Here is a 14,697-nt window from a genome sequence, read left to right as displayed (position 1 = left end):
GTCATCATTCCACAGAATATGCTTGTGGACCGATGACAAATACAGGTGTATAAGATGTGCCACCTCGCCGTCTGGTTCCTGGACCAGCCACATCTGCCTTACCTGGGAGCTCATTAGAAATAGAACCCTCAGGCCCCAAACACAGCCTGCATGGTTAGGCAGATACAGGGGGACTCTCTAGCTCTTTGAAGTTTTGGGTTTTTTTGCCACGCCTCATAGCATGTGGGATCTTAGTTCTCCGACCAGGAATCAAACCTACGCCCCCTGCAGTGGAAGCGGGGAGTCTTAACTACTGGACCGCCAGGGATGTCCAAGCTCTTTGCAGTTTGAGAAGCTCTGTTGTAAAGGGGTCAGCATGGTTCTGGGCATAGTAGATGCTCAATAAACTGTAGCTTAGACTAGCAGTTCTAAGAGTAATAGTGCTGAATATTACTGTGACTTATTCACAGGCTTCCAGGAAGCAAGGACAGCAGGGCTCTGACCTGGTCCCCAATATCTAGCAGAGGCTATGGCTGGTAAAAAGGGCTCAGTGAGAATCTGTTGAGTGACGGAATTTGGCTTAATTAATTTTCTCGCAATACAGGCCTCCCAGCTGTCACATGAAGGCTGCTCATCTATTTTCATATTTTGTTTTGTTCCTCTTGCTGAAGTCAAAAAGACTTTGAGAACTACACAAAGGCCAACATAACCAACTACTTAAGGACTCCAATGAAAGCACCTAAAATGACCCACTTGTTCCCTGGAAAAAGGTACCATCCCTTTCCTCGAAGTCACATGTGGCTGCTGTGGTCAAAGAAACAAAGCCGAAACACCAAACATCAGTTTGGGGGGCTATTCTTGAGCATTGGGGTGTTAATACTGACTCATCCAGACCACCAGGGACCAGCCTGTAGCTTGGCAAATTCAGTTAACTGAAACAACCAGATTCATTGTACTGGTGCCATGAGGGAGGGGGCATAGAGGACGCTGGAGTGAGGCTTGATAAAGGAAGAAGGAAAGTGTCTTCTTAAGGTCTGTTTGCAGCTGAAGGTTGGAGGAGGAGGAGGATGGTGCCAGGGAAGTGGGGTCACTTCTGCTTTGCATGCTATTTAGAGGTGGGCTCAGGAGGGGTGGGGTTAACTGAGGGTCAGGGGTTGTCAGGAGGTGAGGGTAACTTAGCTGTGAGATGAGTGTAGCAGGCAGATCTGGGGTGTCAGTGGTAAGAAAATAAGAGTCACTCCAAGACGGGTGCATTGTGGCATTTCACAACTGCTACAAAACCTTAGGGAAGGCACATTACCTGTGGACACACAGCTGCTTTACTGTGTGTCTTCTTTCCTGCCTGTTCTTTTCTCTCTCCTCACTGATTTTCACAGTTTTGCCCCTGGACAGGCTTTGACTCTTTTACGGGGGAAACAACCCTGGTCATTCAAGTTACTTAGATTCTAGGAGGCAGTGGGTAAGTTTCTCCACTCATGATAGGATGGTACAATACCTGGCTCACATGGATCAAACAAAATTTTTTACATAAGTACCCCAGCACAGAGCCAGAGATACTTAACAGGTACTTATGCATAATAGTCCCCTTTTCCTCCTCAGCTGCACATGAACTTTTAAACTTTTTAGTGTTCGCCACCTCCTATTACAGTGTATCTCAGTTTGCTTTTCTGCTATTGAACAGCTGGATGGCAACACATATTTTTGCTCTAGATACAAAGAATTCTGAATTACTCCTTGTTCCTCAAACACTCCAAGTACTTACACTGAATCTTTTAAACTTAGCATGATCTATTTCAGGAATTTCTTGACCCTAACTACTGGCTCTTCCAATTTTGCCAGTCTCCCTTCAGCCCCATTCCCTCAAGCTCAGTTTACTTCATGTGCAGATAGGGATGGCAGTGAGAATCCTGGAATGGGTAGAAATGTGTCCCGCAGCATGGTATATCTAAGTCCTAATCGCTTATTACTGTGAAATTAACCTTATTTGGAAATAGGGTCTTTGCAGTTGTGAACAAGTTAAAACAAGGTCATACTGAATTAGAGTGAGCCCCAAATCTGATGATGGGTGTCCTTATAAGTAGGCCATGTGAGGATAGACACACAGGATGAGGGCCATGTGACAACAAAGCCAGAGATGGGAGTGGTAGGTCTACAAGGCCAGGAACACCATGGATTGCTCATAATCACCAGCAGCTAGGAGAAGGCAAGGAAGGATTCTTCCATAGAGCATGGTCTTACTGATGCCTAGTTTTCACATTCTAGCCTCTAGAACTATGAGAGAATAAATACCTGTTGTTTCAGGTTAACCCGTTTGTGCAATTTGTTATGGCAGCCCTAAGAAACTAACACAGGTCTGGATACACCCACCCCCACACACCCCCAGTAGGAAACTTGTTGCAGTCTTACTTCTCTGCTTATTTTATTCTTATTTCCAGTTTCTTGTTCCTAGTCTCTTACAGATAAATTTGAGACCATTCAATGAAACATGAAAGTTGTCACCTTCAGCTTTTCCCTGCCTGTTATCTCCCAGATCTAACTGGTTAAAATAGACAAAGTCCCCCATCCATCTTCTCTTTGGCATTCTGGTTGTCTTTGTTGAAGTCATCTCCCTGGAATATTGAGATAATTGCCAACAGATCTGCTGTCCTAATCTCTCTCTTCTTTGAGTTAATTTAATTTAGCATTTACTGGGTATCCACTCAGAGCAGCCCAGCTCAAGGGTGAGAAAGTGGGGCTTATTCTGGAAGATGGGAAAATCTCACTGGTACAACATGAAGATGAGCTAAGTGAACGAATGACCGTGATGCAAAACACTTGCTATTTGGAGGGAGCTGTGTGACAAACCTGCAGATGAGGTAAGAGGTCCTCATACACCAGGCTAAAGAACTCGGATTTCACTCCGTATGCTTTTTTGCCTGCAGCCCAGAGAAAGACGCACAAATCATGATTCACTCTGATAATTTCTGCTTTACTCTATGCTGCAGGAAAAAGGCTGGGCTGTTGTTGACAGATTCTCTCCTCAGCCCAACTGTAATCAGGTTTCCCTGATCATTTTTCAACTAGACCTGACTTTTGGGCTTCCATTCTTGTTCTGCATTGTCCAGTTTTAGCAAGAATCCTGCTAAGTCAGTTTAACCAGAAGTCCCCACCCTAGAGATTTCTGATTACCCTGGAGATCCTGATCAGGTTCCTCATCCCCCCACCATCCCTCAGGTGATATCAGATCACCCTGGCCTACCTTCAGCAAGAATCCCCTCAGGTGAGGTCACTTTAGCCTGAATGCCCCTTTACCCCTAATGTTTCCCCTTAGTAATATTCTATCCACTGACTCTCCCACCCTGCTCCTTGGCTGTGAATTCCCACTTTTCCTTGTTGTATTTGGAGTTGAGCCCAGTCACTCTCCCCCATTGCAAAACCCTGTCTTCAGTGGTCCATACACCTATCCCAATAGTCCCCTGAATAAAGATTGCCTTGAGGCAGGAGATAGATGGGCTCCAGGCTAGACATTTACAACCGGCCTCCTGTTCACACTTCCTGGGGTGAGAAGAAGATGGGCTCCAGGCCAGACATTCATTACCAGCCCCCTGTTTACATTTCCTGAAGCAGGAGACAAACGGGCTCCAGGACTACATATTTATGACCGGACTCCTGTCTATATTTCAAGATCTGCACCTCGATATAAAAAGCAGCAAGAGAAATAGGGTAAATAACCAGACATTTGACATTTTTATGGACAGGGAGGGGCTAAACCTTGTTAAAAGATCAAGAGGTCATACATTTCTCCATCCTTGGGGTAAGGGAAACATTGCACATGCGCAGAAAGGCTCCTTGCGGGTCAAAAAGGAGGGGGCACCACCCCATAATATGTGATGCTAAGGCCGTCCCATAGGCCTCTGGGCTGTAATCCATCTTGGAAAAAAGTTGTGCACGCATGTTGGGGAGGGTCCTAAGGCAGGTCAGTTGTGGAAAAAGAAACCAGATAATTGGTCAAAGGTAAACAAAGACCCGGAAGAACTGCCCTATATAAATGACCTAACAGCCTCTTTACTGCACTCCTCCTCATTAGGCAGGATGCCCACACCCTTTCTCTCGGGGTGTGCATCTCTGCCTTGCTTCTGTCTCAACTAAACACACTTTCTCTGTTTGCTCTCCCACTTGTTGTTGTGCTATGTCTCTAATAATAAACTTTGTACCTGTTTTTACAGTTTTTGCCTCCGTGAGAAATGCATTTTTCACTGGAGGCAAGAGCCAGGGGGTGTGGTAGCTAGGATTCCTGGTTTTCATCCAAGCTACCCAGGTTCAATTCTTGGGCAGGGAATTAAGATCTCGCTTCACGCCACCAGTCACCGCTGCCTCCCCAAGATCAGCCTTATTGTGCTTTAACTAGTGTCGTGAATAATTTTTCTGTAACACTATCATAAGCTATTATGGGTCTTTTAACAAAATGGAGTGTTGATGAACGGTTCTCATTAGGCTAAGGGGATCTTGACAGGTACTAGAGTTCAGTTAGTATTTGGGGGAAACCCAGGAGAGAGGTGTGGGCTGCTGGCTTACTGACTTGACAAGAAAGTAGACAGTTAATAGTGAGTACAGGAGTTGAAGGCTGGAAAGTCGGCTGCCCCATAACTGTGATTGAATCCAGTTGCTGAAGGGGGCTCTTGTATGTCTCAGTCACCATTAGGTTGTGGAAAGACATTGCCAGGTAAGAATTCTCTCCCAGATCTGTGGAATGTCTGGGAACCAAAACCTCTTGGTTTGTAATAGCTTGCTGAGAAAAGGCATCCTAAAGCCTGTGTTGTGGGCTTTGGAAATGAGAAAGGTCTGGCTCCTAAACCTCATCCTGAATGGTAAGAGCCAGAATTCTGAACTGTAAGGTGGGCCCTGGGTCTGGCTCATGCTGGTAGCCTTCCTAGGGACTCCCCAGCTCTGCCACGAGGAAGGCTAATGGGACTTAACAAATGAGACAGATGTACCATCTAAAACCAACTTGATGTGAACAAAGCTATCTTCCCTGTGGCTTGGATGATGTAGATTTCCCACTTTAAGAATAGATCATGTAAATGTTACTTTGTGTTCCTATTTTCTTTCTTTACATTATCTCTTCTAGTTGAAAGGTTATCATCTACTTCTATCCTTAGCCTCACTTCCAAAAACATCTGCCTTTACCCCTGACACAACTACTTGGTATAATTTCTTTAAAAAGGTTGTTTGTTTTGTAAGAAAATTTCCGTGGTTTTATTGTATCACGAGGCACTGAAACATCGGAACAAATCAGTACATCTGGGCAGTGAGGCAGAAGCTTTCTCCTTCACTTCTTTGGGTTACTAAAACAACTTGTCAGTAGATTAAAAAAAAAAATAGACAACCTTTTGCATTAACTTGTGTTTCCAAGTCATGCGCTGGTACAACACAAACTTCTCCTGTCAGATGCAACTAGTCTAGCGTCCAAACATCATGCACAATACCTCAGTAGCAGCGGCGTCCTGCGCTCACTCCCACCGTGGCCCTGCCCATTTGTGTATGATATTCGGAGCATCTGGAGAAGTGTGAATAGTATCGGGAAGAGGAGGGAGGAGGGAACAGCATGAGTGCCTGGCTGGGAGAGCGTTAGCCCAAGTTGTGCAGGGCAAGCCTGAACCTGTCATTGGTGCAAACCCAAACATCAGTTGATGTTCTTTAATAGGAACAACGGACGGAACCCCGTGGTAGGGTCTTCACTTGCGTTGAGCTGGGCTACAACCGTGCTGATGATGCAGCTATCTGGCATGGGCTGATGGTGCTGAGCCGTGATGCTGTGCTGGATTTTGTGGAATGGAAGCTAGACAATTTCTCCACGATGGCAGCTTTCCCCTGAAACTGCTGTCCTTTCCAGGCAACGCATGGCGCGTCAGTATAAATTGCGCCCGGTTGGGTTCTGTCGTTATCAAATAACTGGTAGTAATGTTGAATGAAGCTGGATACATTCTGCTCCCAAACTGGCTTGTCTCCCATTCTGGAGCATCGCCGGTCTTGTTGAGACCCAAGGGGCTGCAACGATGGCGACAGCAACCCAGCGCGGTCTGTCTGTTCCTTTGTTTTAAAATTTACTTACTCTAGTAGTACAGAGCTAACACCCTGATAAATCCTCAGAAATTATCCAGTATCAGACTCCTTAACTGAGTTGAAAAAGCCTGGAAAAGTTAACAGCCGCATTTGAGGAATTTCTAGGGACACAGCAAGTACATCTGAGCCCTGATTTCCGGGACTCTTTACAGGGACCATGGCCTGGTCTCTCTGTTATTACAGAGCCTTCCCATTGCTGGAAGCCGGACACTCCAAGCCCTTGGACTTCTCCCTTGCTTTCTCCACTGAACCCTCCCGCCTTGCATAATTCCTCCTACTCCCACCCCATCTCCACCGGTGGCCCCCGCCCGGGATCCAGGAGTTTCTGGGGGTCAGTCCCGCCAGTGCCACGTTCGTTCTCTGACGCAGGTGGTCGCGCCTTACAAAGGCCCTGAAGCCTAGGGAGGGGTGGGCTGGCCGCAAGGGAGGGTCTAGAACAGTGGCCTCTCTGCCGTCGCTCTTCGGGCTGGGAAGGCGAGGATCGGGGAGGTGTGCATCCTGCCAAGTACATAGGCGCCCGCGCGGGAATTTCTAAGGGTGGGCGCTGTATCTCAAACAGGCTACTCCGGCTGACGGCTGGACCCAGAAGCCGCCCGCCACCGTCGGTAACCACCGGTCACCAACTTTGGTTCCGTGACACCGCGGTAAGAAGGGCTCGCGCTGGCCCTATCACCCTTGGAGGGGTGACATTACGGGGTCTTAGGTAGTTCCTCCCCTCTCCCATAGATGAATGGGAGAGGCCTTGGGGATGAATGTTTACTCCCAAATTGCCACGCAGATATTTGAAATCAGAATTAACCAGAATTTCAGTTCTCCCATTTCTAGGGCGAAAGGTTGTTCAAAGAAATTTAAAAAGCAAATCGTTTTCCTAGGGAATCTTCTGAAAAAAGGAAGCGAACAGTTTTTGCCTCTCGATTGTTCCGATGCGCCGTTGATGACAAATTGAATAAGCGAGAAGAAAAGGCGTGGCACCGCGCTGGCTTTCCTGCACCGCCGCTGTTGCGCACCTGCGGGGATTCCTCACATTCGCAAATGAAAAAGGAAAGCTGGTCTCCCAGAGTTGAGCACCACTGCCGAAGGGCAAATCGCCCCCGGGTCTGAGCTTCCGTCTTCTCCTTCGACTACAGCTCCTCACCAGGTTTTACGAATTTGCCTTCCCTCTCCTTACACTTCCACCAACATCTCTGATACCCAGCGCCTTTTGCACTCGTCTTTCCTACTGGGGACTTAAAAAAAAAAAAATGACCTGCGAGTTCAGTTTCTTTGGACTGTTGTCCGCCCAGGTCCTGAGGGCTCAGTGAATGCCACTCAGAACGAGAACAGGGAGCCCTTTAAACCTGGAACCTCACAACAAATCCTTTCCCAACAGGTCTTAGACTGGTGTGTTTCACCCAGTGAGTTGTGCATGGTTTAATCAACGTAGTGGTCCAGTATGATTATTTTTCTAATGGAAGAGACTAGTGGAGATTAGATGCCAGAGCACATTGTTCTAGTTTTGGAAATGAGTCCATAGACTCTGGTATGTCTGAAATAGGGCTTTTGTTTTTTCAAGATCTGCGAGAAGTAAGAATGAGGGGAGTATCCACCAGCAAGAAACCACTGGTTACTTCATTACAGTTCCTATCTCCACAAGTTTATGGGTTCTTTTAGAGAACAAAAGGAGACAGTCCCACCTCCCAAATGCTTTTGGGTTGGGGATCAGCACAGGGTGTCTGGGAAGTCCTCAAAAGTAAACTCACAATCTAGGTTTGAAAAGCCATCCAAGCATGTGTTTTTGAAATCTACCTTAAATAACCATAGATAAAGTGGAATTTGCATTTGAAAAGGGATCCAGATATACATTTAAAAGAGGAATCAGAGGAGTCCCGGCTTTATTGGGAACAACAAAGAGAAGCAGGGCCTTGAGTGAGGAAAATGAAAGGAATTTTTTTGTTGTGTTACTTTAACTTTTAGAACACTTGACAAAATTCCGATTATAGAGGGGGCCGCTTTTTCTTATCAGGCTATGTCAGGTCAGTATTTTTCCCTAAGTTTTGCTCCCATTTTATACATACATGCATATTTACATATACATAAATACATATGTACTAGATACAATGTTAAATATATTTCTTTGGCTTTCAATTTAAAAAAGTGTGAGAGCCAGTAACCATATTATTAGATTATGAGTTCTTAAAGAGTAGCCTTTGAAACTGTGTGTGTAATGAAAATCCTGATTCCTGGCTCCCTCCAAAACCTTCCAAATTGTAAGTACTAGGTGAAAGTCTTTCCAATCTGCATTTTAGCACCACTGGCCTGTCAGTATTTCTCAAAGAGCAGTGGAAGCCCGCCTACATCAAAACTACCTGGGGTATATGTACATATTGTGAAGTAAGTTCAGTTAACACAATTTTAGTTAAATCCATCACCACACAAAATTACAGTTGTGTGTGTGAACTGTTTTTTTAAAATTTATTTATCTTATTTTATTTTTGGCTGCATTGGGTCTTCGTTGCTGCACACGGGGCTTTCTCTAGTTGCAGTGAGAGGGGGCTACTCTTCCTTGACATGCCCGGGCGGCTTCTCTTGTTGCGGAGCACAGACTCTAGGTGCACAGTCTTCAGTAGTTGTGGCTCGCAGGCTCTAGAGCGCAGACTCAGTAGTTGTGGCACGCAGGCTCAGTAGTTGTGGCTCACGGGCTCTAGAGCGCAGGCTCAGTAGTCGTGGCACATGGGCTTAGTTGCTCCGCAGCATGTGGGATCTTCCCGGACCAGGGTTCGAACCCGTGTCGCCTGCATCGGCAGGCGGATTCTCAACCACTGCGCCACCAGGGAAGCCCATATGTTTGAACTTTTAAGATCTACTTTCTAAGCAACTTTCAAATATACGATACACTGGTTAACAACAGTCACCATGACGTACTTTACTACCCCAGGAAGTAAACTGGAAGTTTGCACCTTTGGACCACCTTCGCCCATTTCGCTTCCCTCACCCCCAACCATTGTTTTTTAACGAGGAACAAAAGGAAAAGTCCCCAGGCAGGGCGGGGCTATAACGCCTGAAGCAGCTCTCTCTGCCCAAACTCCAGGGGTGGCTTTAGAGTTTAGTTGGGGCGGGCGCGCCTCCTCTCTCTGCTGGAGAATCGGAAGGCAGAGATGCACCTCGGTACCCCCCGTAGTGGAGTGGGGCGTTTTAAGTTATGAACTTCCTCACAATGTCTGCTCCAATCGGCAACTCTTCTAAAATTAAAGTGGCTTGCTGGCTCAAAGGCTGAAAAACACTTTTATAAAGTGTACTGCTGCGCGCCGCCTCCCAGGGGAGATCTTGGGGCTCCACCCTTTTTGGGTCTCCCTGGCCTGGGGCTGAGGAGTTACCTCCTTGCAGTCAAAATCAAAACTTGTTCAGGGGAGTACAGGACACGAGACCCAGAGCCTGCCGGGAGCACACCCAGAGGACCTGGAAGACAGGAGGGAATACAGTGACAAAGGCGCGATCCATTGTGCGGGGCGGATTCCAGGCTTTCGAAGCACCGCGGAGGTGTTCCGAGGACATCACATTCAAACTGCATCAGTTGGGAACAGGCATTTTCGGTGAAATGGTGACCCGTGGAGAGCCACAAGCTCTGGACATTTTAAAACACAAATTGCAAGATCATGCGTTTTCCTCCTCGAGTCGTCATAAATCTATTCCTTGCAACTCCGAGTTCAGCGGGAGTTGAATTTCTCTAACAGTTTCACTTTGCTGTAACCACCAGAGGGCGGAGAAGATGCTTCGGGCGGTTTGCGGGGTTCAATATCATCCGTTGAGTCCAGCCCGTGGGCTAGAAAATTAGTGGGGGAGTGTTAACACCACGAAACCCGAGCTACCTTAGCAGAGCTAACCCGGCTGGTCGAATATGTATTGCTGGAAATGCGGAAGCAACTCTCAGGGGAGATGAGCAGCAGACGTCCAGGCGTCCTTGTCCCGCGCATGCCAGGAACGGCTGAGCTGCCCTTCACGCTCAGGCGGGTCCACTTGGGTGGCGCGCACTCCACACACAGGCCCCTAGACCAGCTCACTGCAGCGCCTGGACTGGGCTTTTTTTTTTTTTTTTTTTTTTTTTGCGGTACGCGGGCCTCTCACTGTTGTGGCCTCTCCCGTTGAGGAGCTCAGGCTCCGGACGCGCAGGCTCAGCGGCCATGGCTCACGGGCCCAGCCGCTCCGCGGCGTGTGGGATCTTCCCGGACCGGGGCACGAACCCGCGTCCCCTGCATCGGCAGGCGGACTCTCAACCACTGCGCCACCAGGGAAGCCCTCGTCTCTTTCTTTTTCTTCTTCTTTCCCCCTTCTCCTCTCCCATGCTCCTCCCCCTTCTCCCCTTCCTCCTATTTCTCTTCCTCCTACTTTTTCTCCTCCTCCCCTTCCTCTTCATCCTTCTCCTCTTCTAACTTCTTCGCACTGAATTTGGGATTTAAAAGCCCTTGGAGAGGAGTTCTGAAGGCCAGGATGGTATCAGTCTTGCTGACTATGTCCAGTTTCATGATTTTTGTTTACAGTTGGTTGTAGCAATGTTGTTGGAAGGAAATAAACTCCAAAACTTAAGTACATATTTGTGGTTTTGTATATAATACACACACACCCAAATGGGAATGTTCCCTCATCATATCGTTCTCTATAATTGACTATGCAACTTTCTGGATTTATCTTTATCTATATTCAGATATTTTGGGACCTAGTTTTTATCCAGAATGTCTCTGTTCACAGCCCTGTGGGTTAAGGAGTGAACAAGGTATGCAGGTTTCCTGTATTTTTGCTGGTGTGTGTGTGTGTGTGTGTGTGTGTGTGTGTGTGTGTGTGTTTATCACCTGCATGGGAGATTTAAAAAAAATTATTTTACTTAAATTAGATCACAAGATACATATATTTGGCATGAAGATTTCTTCATTTAGCAACATACTATGTGCACTGTGGATATGATATGAAATAATGGTTCCTTATTCATGGACATTCTGTTCTTTATTCTCTTTGTACAGCAAGCAGTTCTTCCCTGAGCACCCCTGAACATAAATCATGTGAACGTAAGTCAGTATTCCTTCAGGAGAGAAACCTAGGAAGTGGAGTCACTACTTCAGAGGTTACTGCAAATTGTCCTTTCAATGCACACTTCCAGGATAAGGTGTAAGCATACCCACTTGCCTGCGTTGTGGTCAATGATAGATTGTGTCAGACTTTTAAAGTTCCTGCTAATCTAACAGAGAAATGGGTTCTTTTTGTTATAATCTGCATTACCTAATCACTGGGCGGACAAATATCTTTTTATATGGATAACCATTTTTATGTTAATGGAAACCAGCATCCAAGATGACCTCTATTCTATCTTCTGCTGCTCACACCCTATGTGGCTCCCTCCCACATCCTACCGGGGTTAGTTTGTGAGACCAACAGCTTAAGGCAGAAGGGATGGTATATCCCTTCCAGGATTAAGTTACAAAAGCTTTCATCTTGGTAGCTCCCTTGCCCACTTGTGCTCTCTCCCTCTGTCTATCTCATCGCTCTCATAGAAGTTGGGAAGCCGACTTTTATATCGTGAGCAGTCCTATGGGAAGGGCATTGTGGCCAGGAATTGAAGCCTCTTGCCAGCAGCTGAGTGCTAGCTTGGAAGTGGATCCTGTAAACCCAGGCAAGCCTCAGAGCCTAGCAACTGTCTGAATTTTTTCTTTTTTGATTTATTTTATTTATTTATTTTTGGCTGCGTTGGGTCTTCATTGCTGTGAGCGGGCTTTCTCTAGTTGTGGTGAGCGGGGGCTACTCTTCTGCGAGCTTCTCACTGCGGTGGCTTCTCTTATGGAGCACGGGCTCTAGGCACGCGGGCTTCAGTAGTTGTGGCTTGGCGGGCTCAGTAGTTGTGGCTCTCGGGCTCTAGAGCTCAGGTCAGTGGTTGTGGCGCATGGGCTTAGTTGCTCCGTGGCATGTGGGATCTTCCAGGGCTCAAACCTGTGTCCCATGCATTGGCAGGCGGATTCTTAACCACTGCGCCACCAGGGAAGCCCCTACTGTCTGAGTCTTAAATGCAGCCTCCGGAGAGACCCTGAGCCAGAAACACCCACCAAACCATACCCACAACCCTGACCCACAGACACTGAGACTACAATTGTTTGTTGTTTTAAGCAACTTGTTATACACATGGCAACATAAATAATAAAATGTCTTATTTGCTTCTTTATTTTTAAGAGCACTTTACACATTTTGGATATTAATAATTTATTATATAAAATGAGAATCTTGGGTCTACTCTGGTGGTTCAGTGGTTAAGACTACACGCTCCCAATGCAGGGGGCCTGGGTTCAATCCCTGGTCAGGGAACTCGATCCCACATGTTGCAACTAAAAGATCCTGCATGCCACAACTCAGACCTGGCACAGCCAAATAAATAAATGAATAAATAATATAGAAAAATAAAATGAGAATCTTTTCACAAATATATAATTCATCATTTATCTTTTAGAAAAAATTTTTTCCGTTATAGGTTATTATAAGGTATTGAGTATAGTTGCCGGTGCTCTGCAGTAGGTCATTGTTGGTTATCTATTTTATATATAGTAGTGTGTATATGTTAATCCCAAGCTCCTGATTTATCCCTCCTCTCCCTTTCCCTTTGGTAACCATAGGTTTGTTTTCTATGTCTATGAGTCTGTTTCTGTTTTCTGTAAAGAATTGTGTTGCATTCTTTTTCTTTTAATTAATTAATTTATTTATTTATTTTGGCTGTGTTGGGTCTTCGTTTCTGTGCAAGGGCTGTCTCTAGTTGGGGCAAGCGGGGGCCACTCTTCATCGCAGTGCGCGGGGCCTCTCACTATCGCGGCCTCTCTTGTTGCGGAGCACAGGCTCCAGACATGCAGGCTCAGTAGTTGTGGCTCATGGGCCTAGTTGCTCCGCAGCATGTGGGATCTTCCCAGACCAGGGCTCAAACCCATGTCCCCTGCATTGGCAGGCATATTCTCAACCACTGTGCCACCAGGGAAGCCCCCTGTTTCTGTTTTGTAAATAAATTTTTACTATTTTTTAGATTCTACATATAAGTGACATCATAATAGTTGTCTTTCTCTGTATGACTTACTTCACCTAGTATGATAATCTCTAGGTCCATCCAGGTTGCTGCAAATGGCATTATTTCATTCTTTTTTGTGGCTGAATAATACTCCATTGTATATATATACCTCATCTTCTTTATCCCTTCATTTGTCAAGGGACATTTAGGTTGCTTTCATGTCTTGGCTACTGTAAATAGTGCTGCTGTGAACGTTGGGGTGCATGTTTTTTTTTAATTAGAGTTTTCTTCTTTTCCAGATACATGCCCAGGAGTGGGGTAGCTGGATCATATAGTAACTCTATTTTTAGTTTTCTAAGGAACCTCCATACTGTTTTCCATAATGGTGCACCTATTTACATTCCCACCAGTAGTGTAGGAGGATTCCATTTTCTCCACACCCTCTCCAGCATTTATTATTTGTAGACTTTTTGAAAATAGCCATTTTGACTGGAGTGAGTTGACACTTCATTGTAGTTTTGATTTGCATTTCTCTAATAATTAGTGATCTTGAGCATCTTTTCATGTGCCTGTTGGCCATCTGTATGTCTTCTTTGGGGAAATCTCTATTTAGGTCTTCTGCCCATTTTTTGATTGGGTTGTTTGTTTTCTTGTATTGAGTTGTAATAGCTGTTGGTATATTTTGGAAATTAAGTCCTTGTTGGTCACATCATTTGCAAATATTTTCTCACAGTCCATAGATTTTCTTTTCATTTTGTTCATGGTTTCCTTTGCTGTGCAAAAGCTTATAAATCTGATTAGGTCCCATTTGTTTATTTTTGCTTTTATTTCTATTGCTTTGGAAGACAGACCTAAGAAAACATTGCTGTGATGTATATCAGAGAATGTTTTGCCTATGTTCTCTTCTAGGAGTTTCATGGTGTCATGTCTTGTATTTAAGTCTGTAAGCCATTTTGAGCTTATTTTTGTATATGTTATGAGGGAATGTTCTAACTTCCTAGATTTATAAGGGGCAGTCCAGCTTTCCAACACCACTTGCTGAAGAGACTGTCTTTTCTCCATTATATACTCTTACCTCCTTTGTCAAAGATTAATTGATCATAGGTGTGTGGGTTAATTTCTGGGCTCCCTCTTCTGTTCCATTGAGCTATATGTTGTTTTTGTGCCTGTACCATGCTGTTTTGATTACTGTAGCTTTGTAGTATTGTCTGAAGTCTGAAAGGGCTATGCGTCCAGTTTTGTTCTTTTTTCTCAGGATTGCTTTGGCAATTCTGGGTCTTTTCTGGTTTCACACAAATTTTAGGATTGCTTGTTCTAGTTCTGTGAAAAATGTCATGGGTAATTTCATAGGGATTGCATTAAGCCTGTAGATTGCTTTGGGTAGTATGGCCATTTTAACAATATTAATTCTTCCATTCCAAGAGTGTGGGGTATCTTTCCATTTCCTTGAATCATCTTCGATTTTCTTTATCAATGTTTTATAGTTCTCAGCATATAAGTCTTATTTGCTCCTTTATTTTCAGGAGCCTTTTACACATTTTGGATAGTAATAATTTATTATATAAAATGAGAATCTTTTCACAAATATATCCTTCATCATTTTTCTTTTA

General features: G+C 45.2%; 1 pseudogene; it reads right to left on the bottom strand.

Moving 5' to 3' along the window:
• Nucleotides 1-5,586: 5,586 nt before the first annotated feature.
• Nucleotides 5,587-5,970, bottom strand: LOC101332866 (nuclear transport factor 2 pseudogene; annotated as a pseudogene).
• Between the last annotated feature and the right edge of the window lie 8,727 nt (nt 5,971-14,697).

Source organism: Tursiops truncatus, chromosome 3 (genome assembly GCF_011762595.2).
Source record: "Tursiops truncatus isolate mTurTru1 chromosome 3, mTurTru1.mat.Y, whole genome shotgun sequence".
In the NCBI taxonomy this organism is placed as follows: domain Eukaryota; kingdom Metazoa; phylum Chordata; class Mammalia; order Artiodactyla; family Delphinidae; genus Tursiops; species Tursiops truncatus.
This window is presented reverse-complemented; position numbering and strand designations above follow the sequence as displayed.